The sequence below is a fragment of the Theropithecus gelada genome, chromosome 15 (genome assembly GCF_003255815.1).
Source record: "Theropithecus gelada isolate Dixy chromosome 15, Tgel_1.0, whole genome shotgun sequence".
In the NCBI taxonomy this organism is placed as follows: Eukaryota; Metazoa; Chordata; class Mammalia; order Primates; family Cercopithecidae; genus Theropithecus; species Theropithecus gelada.
Window position 1 is genome coordinate 78,313,139 of NC_037683.1, and position 7,287 is coordinate 78,320,425.

General features: G+C 41.2%; 1 pseudogene across 1 annotated transcript; it reads left to right on the forward strand.

The window, feature by feature from the left end:
* The first annotated feature begins 556 nt into the window (after window positions 1-556).
* Window positions 557-1,697, forward strand: LOC112608041 (annotated as a pseudogene). Its single transcript, XR_003115932.1, has 2 exons — window positions 557-1,307; window positions 1,382-1,697. The product of XR_003115932.1 is annotated as a ras-related protein Rab-13 pseudogene (transcript).
* Window positions 1,698-7,287: the final 5,590 nt, after the last annotated feature.

Genomic DNA, 7,287 nt, shown 5'->3' on the forward strand with positions numbered 1-7,287 from the left:
AATTCCATTCTTTTCAAGAATGGGATAGAAATCCTAAGTAGTTGATCTTTTGTATTCTTTAAAATTGTGGTAAAATACACATAACATAAAATTTAACATCTTTACCATTTTAAGTGTACAGTACAGTGGCATTAATACACTCACATTGTTGTGCAACCATCACCACCATTCATTTTCAGAACTTCTTTCATCTTGCAAAATTGAAAGTCTGCACCTATTAAACAATAATTCCCTATTCCCACCTTCCTCTAGCTACTGACAACCACCATTCTACCTTCTGTTTCTATGAATTTGACTACTCTAGTTATCTCATACAGGTGGAATCACACAATATTTATCCTTTCATGACTGGCTTATTTCACTTAGCATAGTATCTTCAAGGTTTATCCATGTTGTAGCGTGTGTCCAAATTTCTTCCCTTTTTGCGGCTCGGTAGAATATGTATATATACCAAATTTTGTTTATCCTTTCATCTGTCAATGGACCCTTGGGCTGCTCTCACATTTTAGCTACTGTAAATAATGCTGTTATAGCTTCCTGGCCTGGGCTCCGTGCTGCTCTGTTTGCCAATCGTCCAGTCCCGCCTACCAGTGCGGGGCGCTCCCCACCCCTCTCCCGGCTCCCCCGGTGTCCGCCATGGCCAAAGCCTACAACCACCTCTTCAAGTTACTGCTGATCGGGGACTCGGGAGTGGGCAAGACTTGTCTGATCATTCGCTTTGCAGAAGACAACTTCAACAACACTTACATCTCCACCATTGTAATTGATTTCAAGATCCGCACTGTGGATATAGAGGGGAAGAAGATCAAACTACAAGTCTGGGACACGGCTGACCAAGAGTGATTCAAGACAATAAGTACTGCGTACTACCGTGGAGCCATGGGTATTATCCTAGTATACGACATCATGGGTGAGAAATCTTTCGAGAATATTCAGAACTGGATGAAAAGCATCAAGGAGAATGGCTCAGCTGGGGTGGAACACCTCTTGCTAGGGAACAAATGTGACATGGAGGCCAAGAGGAAGGTGCAGAAGGAGCAGGCCGATAAGTTGGCTCCAGAGCAAGGAATCCGATTTTTCGAAACTAGTGCTAAATCCAGTATGAATGTGGATGAGGCTTTTAGCTCCCTGGCCCAGGACATCTTGCTCAAGTCAGGAGGCCGGAGATCAGGAAACGGCAACAAGCCTCCCAGTACTGACCTGAAAACTTGCAACAAGAAGAACACCAGCAAGTGCTCCCTGGGCTGAGGACCCTTTCTCGCCCCCCCACCCTGGAAGCTGAACCTGAGGGAGACAGGGCAGAGGGAGTGAGCAGGGGAGAAATAGCAGAGGGGCTTGGAGGGACACATAGGTAGATGGTAAAGAGAATGAGGAATAAAAGGAGAAGAGAAAAGGAAAAAGCAGAAAGGAAAAGAAGGAAGAGAGAGGAAGGGAGAAGGGAGAGGAATGGATTGAGGAAGTGAAAGAAGGTAAGGAGGTAGGAAGAGGGAGGAGGAAAGGAAGGGGAGATGGCCTCAAGCTTCAGACCTTACCTGGGTTTTCAGGGCAAACATAAATGTAAATACACTGATTTATTCTGTTACTAGATCAGGTTTTAGGGTCCTGCAAAGGGCTAGCTCGGCACTACACTAGCGGATTTGCTCCTGTTCTGTCATTTTTCATGGTTTTCCTTGGTTTTAAAGGCCACCATTTGCACATACACACACACACAAAATAATAATAATAATGCTGTTATAAACATGGGTGTACAAGTATCTGCTCAAGTTCTTGCTTTTAATTCTTTTGGATATATAGCCAGAAGGGGAATTGCTGGATCATATGGTAATTCTATTTTTAACTTTTTGAGAAACTGCCAAACTGTTTCTATAGTCGCTAGGTTGCACCATTTTACATTCCCACTAGCAGTGCACAAGGGTGGCAATTTCTCCATCCTTGCCAACACATCTTCTGTGTTTTTTGTTTGTTTGTTTGTTTGACAGTAACCATCCTAAGGGGTGTAAAGTGGATCTTTTGCATTTTAAGGAGTTAAAACAGGAATTTCAAATTCAAATATTAATAGAGGCCAAGGAGGTAACTGTAAACGAGTGAGACAAGCCCCATTAAGATGATCTGTGGCACTGGACACTCAGTCTCAGGGTCTAGGAGGTAACAGGAATTGGCTGATACAATAGCCACTTGTAGAGCCCATGGAGTTATTACTCAGCTGTACCAGATTATGGCTCTGGCAGATCTTCATGCAGATCTTTCATGCATTACATGACATCTTCTGATTTTTAAGAATTAAGTAATGGTTTTGAATTTAGAGCCCACTGCAAGCCAATATTCTATAGTCAACTAGATTTAGATGAAAGGATGTGAATATAGGACTGTGGGTATAAATAGAAGCCTTCTCACATTTGCAGTGAGAATCTCACTCCTGGGCAAGACAGCAGAAATTCTGTGGTGGAACAGGTGCTGAAACCTAGCACCTGGACGATGGCTGATATGGCAAATGAGAGCTGATGACTAAGAGCTCCAATCGGTTGGGCTCCTGCTTAGCAGGATGTAGAGGAGAGGCATCATGCTGGGGATTTCCCCTTTCTCAAACACTGATGACCATAACTTCATCCAGCTTCTATGCTTTAGACACTACTACTGGTTAAGGGTGCTAGGACCATTCTGCTGCAATTGTCCCTCTGCACAAGTCAGCAGTGGGAGACATCACCTAGGCAAATTCTCTCTCAAGATACAGAGAAGCATATGGGACCACTAGAAATATATCAAGGAGAAGGTTGGGCTGCGCGTGTTTATATGGGGCCCACGAGAATGTTCTCCAGTATTTGCTTTTGGGGATGAACTACAGCCTGTTAGTTACATCCAGAACTGTGTAGAGCAGAGATAGGCAACCTTTTCCTGTAAAGGGCCAGATGGTAAATATACCAGGCTCTGCGTTTCACTTATAGTCTATGTCACATATTCTTTGTTTTATTTTGTCTTTTATAACCCTTTAAAAATATAAAAACCTTTTTTAGCTCTTGAGCCATATAAAAACAGGCCATGGGCCAACTCATGGCCTGTAGTTTGCCAGCCTCATATAGAGAAAAATCCCAGTAACATTGTGTATACCTCGCCTTTCCAATAGATTGTCAAGAGTCATTCAGGAAATTAATGACTTTTTGCATCCATTGTGGTTTCTAGAATGTTGCCTTATGAATACATGGGAATGACAAATACTGGTAGGTAAATGGATTCACAACTAAGAAGGGAGTTTTCAAATATTTTAAGCCAGGAGGTGATATCCTAGATCAGCTCTAGGATATAACCTTCTTATAGTTTTCTTTAAACAGAAACTCAGTGTCAGCAACTCATCAGAGATAGCAGGGCTCACCATTTGTGGCCTGAAAGGATGAGGAGATATTAGAAAGGCAGATGGATGCCTTTCTGGATGAGAGGCAAAAGGCAACAGGAGCTGTTTTCTTTTTTTCTGTGTAAAGAAGCCAGAGTAGTTTTGTAAAGAATAGATGAGAAGAAACGGTAATAATACTTATATTTCATGGAAAGAACAAAGATTATAAACATTAAAACCCTGTAATAACACACAGATTTGGGATTTAATTTAACTTAATTTATTTATCTGAGGCAGGATCTCACTTTGTTGCCCAGGTAGGAGTGCAGTGGCACGATCTCAGCTCACTGCAACCTCTGCCTCCTGGGTTCAAGTGATTTTCGTGCCTCAGCCTCCCAAGTAGAGATTGTATTTTAATATCCCAAATTCAGGGTGCAACCACTGGGCAATGTTGACTTAAATAGGAATAAATAAGAGTATATTGCCAGTGAACACATAATATTGTCCTTACTTCCTTTGTGAAATGTCTACTTTAAAGAGGAATTTTATAATATTCTTAGGTTTCCAATATTAAATGTAGAGCTCCAGTAAGGATTTGAGGGCAGAATTTTATCTGTGGTGGAAAAATTATGTTCACTTAATAAACTTTTTTTATTTGGCCTTATGATTTCAGCGCCCACGCCACTCCCTGGGCACAACGTAATGGAGGTAAGTTAACATTTCCAAGTCTCTAGGATACCAGTGTTTATACTGTCCTGATCAGGGTTTACTATGTGTTAGCAAAGTAGACAGCTCTGAGTGTCATACGCAGGGCCCCAAGTCAGTGTCTAATCTAAAAATATTTCATTATTAGTACTCAAGAGTGGTAATAGGACTATAAAAGAAATTATTCCTATGGGTTAAAACACAGAAGCTACCAGAGTATGCTGTTAAATTGTAACACCTGTAAAGAAATAATGACATGTGAATTAACCCATTATCGGTCTTTAAGAACCCAAGAGGGATCCATTTTTCAGGTTACTAACCATCCATTGGTCAGCAGAGGAGAACGCCCTCAAAGCAAAAGATTTGACTGTAGAAGAGTTATAGTGACCCAGCATGTACAGGGCATGTAGGCCTGGATGGGGCCGAAATGGGAACTCTGGAAAGTGAAGAGAGATGTGAGTGTGGAAGGATGAAAAAATATGCTGAAAGAAATAAAGGCATACAAAATACACACGTACTTCCTTCTTAAAGCTGACAAGACTCAACCCTTGCATCATTAATTGAGTCTCCTAAGGTATAGAATTCAAAAAAGAGACCAGCAACTACAGAAATAGAAGTAAGTAGTTTCTCAATAGATCCTTAAGAGTTGTAAGTGGTATTATAAGTATTGCACTATTCTAGATGTTATTAAGAGATGAGAGGGGAAAGCTAATATGTTCTCAGTATATACTGTGCACTCACCCATTATTTAGTTATCTCATTCAATCCTCACAACTACCCTGTAAAAGAGGCAGTAATTCTTATTACATATGTGAAAATTTAGAGTCAAATAGCCCATGTGACTTTTACAAAGTTACTTGGCATAAAGTTTAGAGCTTAATAATTCTTGTTATTAAGCACTGTGCTGGAAGATTTACATGCATCTCTTATTAAATATCAAAGGAGTCCATTAAGTAGATATTAGTAGTATCTTTATTTCATAGCTAAGTAATCAAAAGGTCAGTCAGGTTAATTACTTTGTTTAAAATAAGTGAGGATGCTGCGATTGAAACACACACTGACTGTTCCCAACCCTTAACTGAAGGATTACATTGCTTTCCAGGTAAGAAGTCCCTGGCTTCTGTCTTTGAAGCAATGCTTCCTATCTTACTATTCCACAGGACATTTTTATATAAAATATATTATATAATATAACCATGTGGAGCAAAAATATAACAAACTCTCTTAGACTGGCAAAAAAAAAAAAAATCCTCATCCTTTTCCTCTCTCCCCGCACTCCTCTTCCTTCCTCAATGATCTAAACTTCCTTTTGGGTATGGACCCCCATTACCAACTACAGGCAGATATGAAGAGCTGGAAGGGAGATACCTAAGCATGCCATTTAAAAGTATCTTAGACCATTTCAGGTGTGTATCCATTTAAGGTAAATTTCAAATTCCCGTCAACAGGTCTGTTTCCCTCCTCTCTTCCTATTTCCAGAGATAAAGTCTACACTGAAAAGGGAAGCAATTGTGTCCTTGTGAGGGTGAGACAGGGCTTCAGGAGCCCACGTGGATATTTTGCCTGCCTTGTCTTTCAAGATATCTGATTGATTTCTGTGAGGACGTTTGTCTGATTTGACAACAAGGTCCCAGACTGGCATCTCCTTTTTTTTTTTTTTTTTTTTTTTTTTGAGACAGAGTCTTGCTCTGTTGCCCAGGTTGAAGTGCAGTGGCACAATCTCAGCTCACTGCAACTTCCGCATCCTAGGTTCAAGCGATTTTCCTGCTTCAGCCTCCCAAGTAGCTGGGACTATAGTTGTGCGCCACCACGCCCAGCTAATTTTTGTATTTTTAATAGAGACAAGGTTTTGTTGGCCTGGCCGGTCTCGAACTCCTGACCTCAGGTGATCCACCCGCCTTGGCCTCCCAAAGTGCTGGGATTACAGGCGTGAGTGACTACGCCTGGGCTGTCATCTCCTCTTAAAGTCTGGGATCCGCTCTTCATTGGCTCTGACTGCTTTTGTCTTCACCCAATCTGGTTCCTGTCAATGACGGTGTTCAGCAACTGGCTGCATCATGAGCACATTTCATGGTCATCAGATAACTGCTGGGCTCATACTACCACAGCCTCCTGGTGTCAGAGACTTTTAGAGGTGCTACCTTTGCATTCCCTTATCCCTAATGGGTGACCCTCTCTGAAGTTTCTGCATGGAAACTTCATCCCCTTTGTCCCGCTGGAAACTTCTTGGATAAGGAGGGATGACAGCTATAGGTACCAGTGAGCTGGTCCTTGAGCCCACTACTTATATGGGTTCTTTTTTGTTTTCATTTTTTGAGACAGTCTCACTCTGCCACCCAGGCTGGAATGCAGTAGTGCAATCTCAGCTCACTACAACCTCTGCTGTCTGGGTTCAAGCGATTCTCCTGCCTCAGCCTCCCGAGTAGCTGGGATTATAGGCGCCCGCCACTGTGCCCAGCTAATTTTTGTATTTTTAGTAGGGATGGAGTTTCATCATCTTGGCCAGGATGGTCGTGAACTGTTGACCTCATGATCCACCCACCTCGGCCTCCCAAAGTGCTGGGATTACAGGCGTGAGCCACCGTGCCCAGCCTTTATATGGGTTCTTAAGTACTACTATACATTTAGAACCTCCTGCAAATCCAACATTGGCTCCAGTGCAAATGTGAAGCAAACTTATGATACTACTGCGTCATTTCTAACTGCCAGGAAGGCTTAGGGAAAGCACTTCATGTCACATGCTGTGTCTCTCGAAAAAGGCATATTTACCCTAACCAGTTGAAAACTTCTGTCAACATAAAATTCGAAAGCAAAAGTTATAGCAATTACCAAAATCTGGAAGCAACCAAGATGTCTTTCAATAGGTATATAAACTGTGGTATAGCCATACAATGAAATATTCATCATTAAAAAGAAATGAGCTATTGAGCCATGAAAAAAACATAAAGAAAGCTTAAATGCATATTGCTAAGTGAATAAAGACAACCTGAGAAGGTTACATGCTACAATTTACAACTATATGACATTCTGGAAAAGGAAAAAACTATGGAGACAGTGAAAAGATCAGTGGTTAGCAGGTTTTGGGAAAATGAACACAGGGGTTTGTTTACAACAGTGGAACAATCATACACCACATAATGTTTTCATCAATGACAGACCACATATAGCACCAAAGTGGTCCCATTATATTATAACGGAGCTGAAAAATTTCATTTTTTTTTTTTTTTTTTTTTTTTTTTTTTTTTTTTTTGGATTTG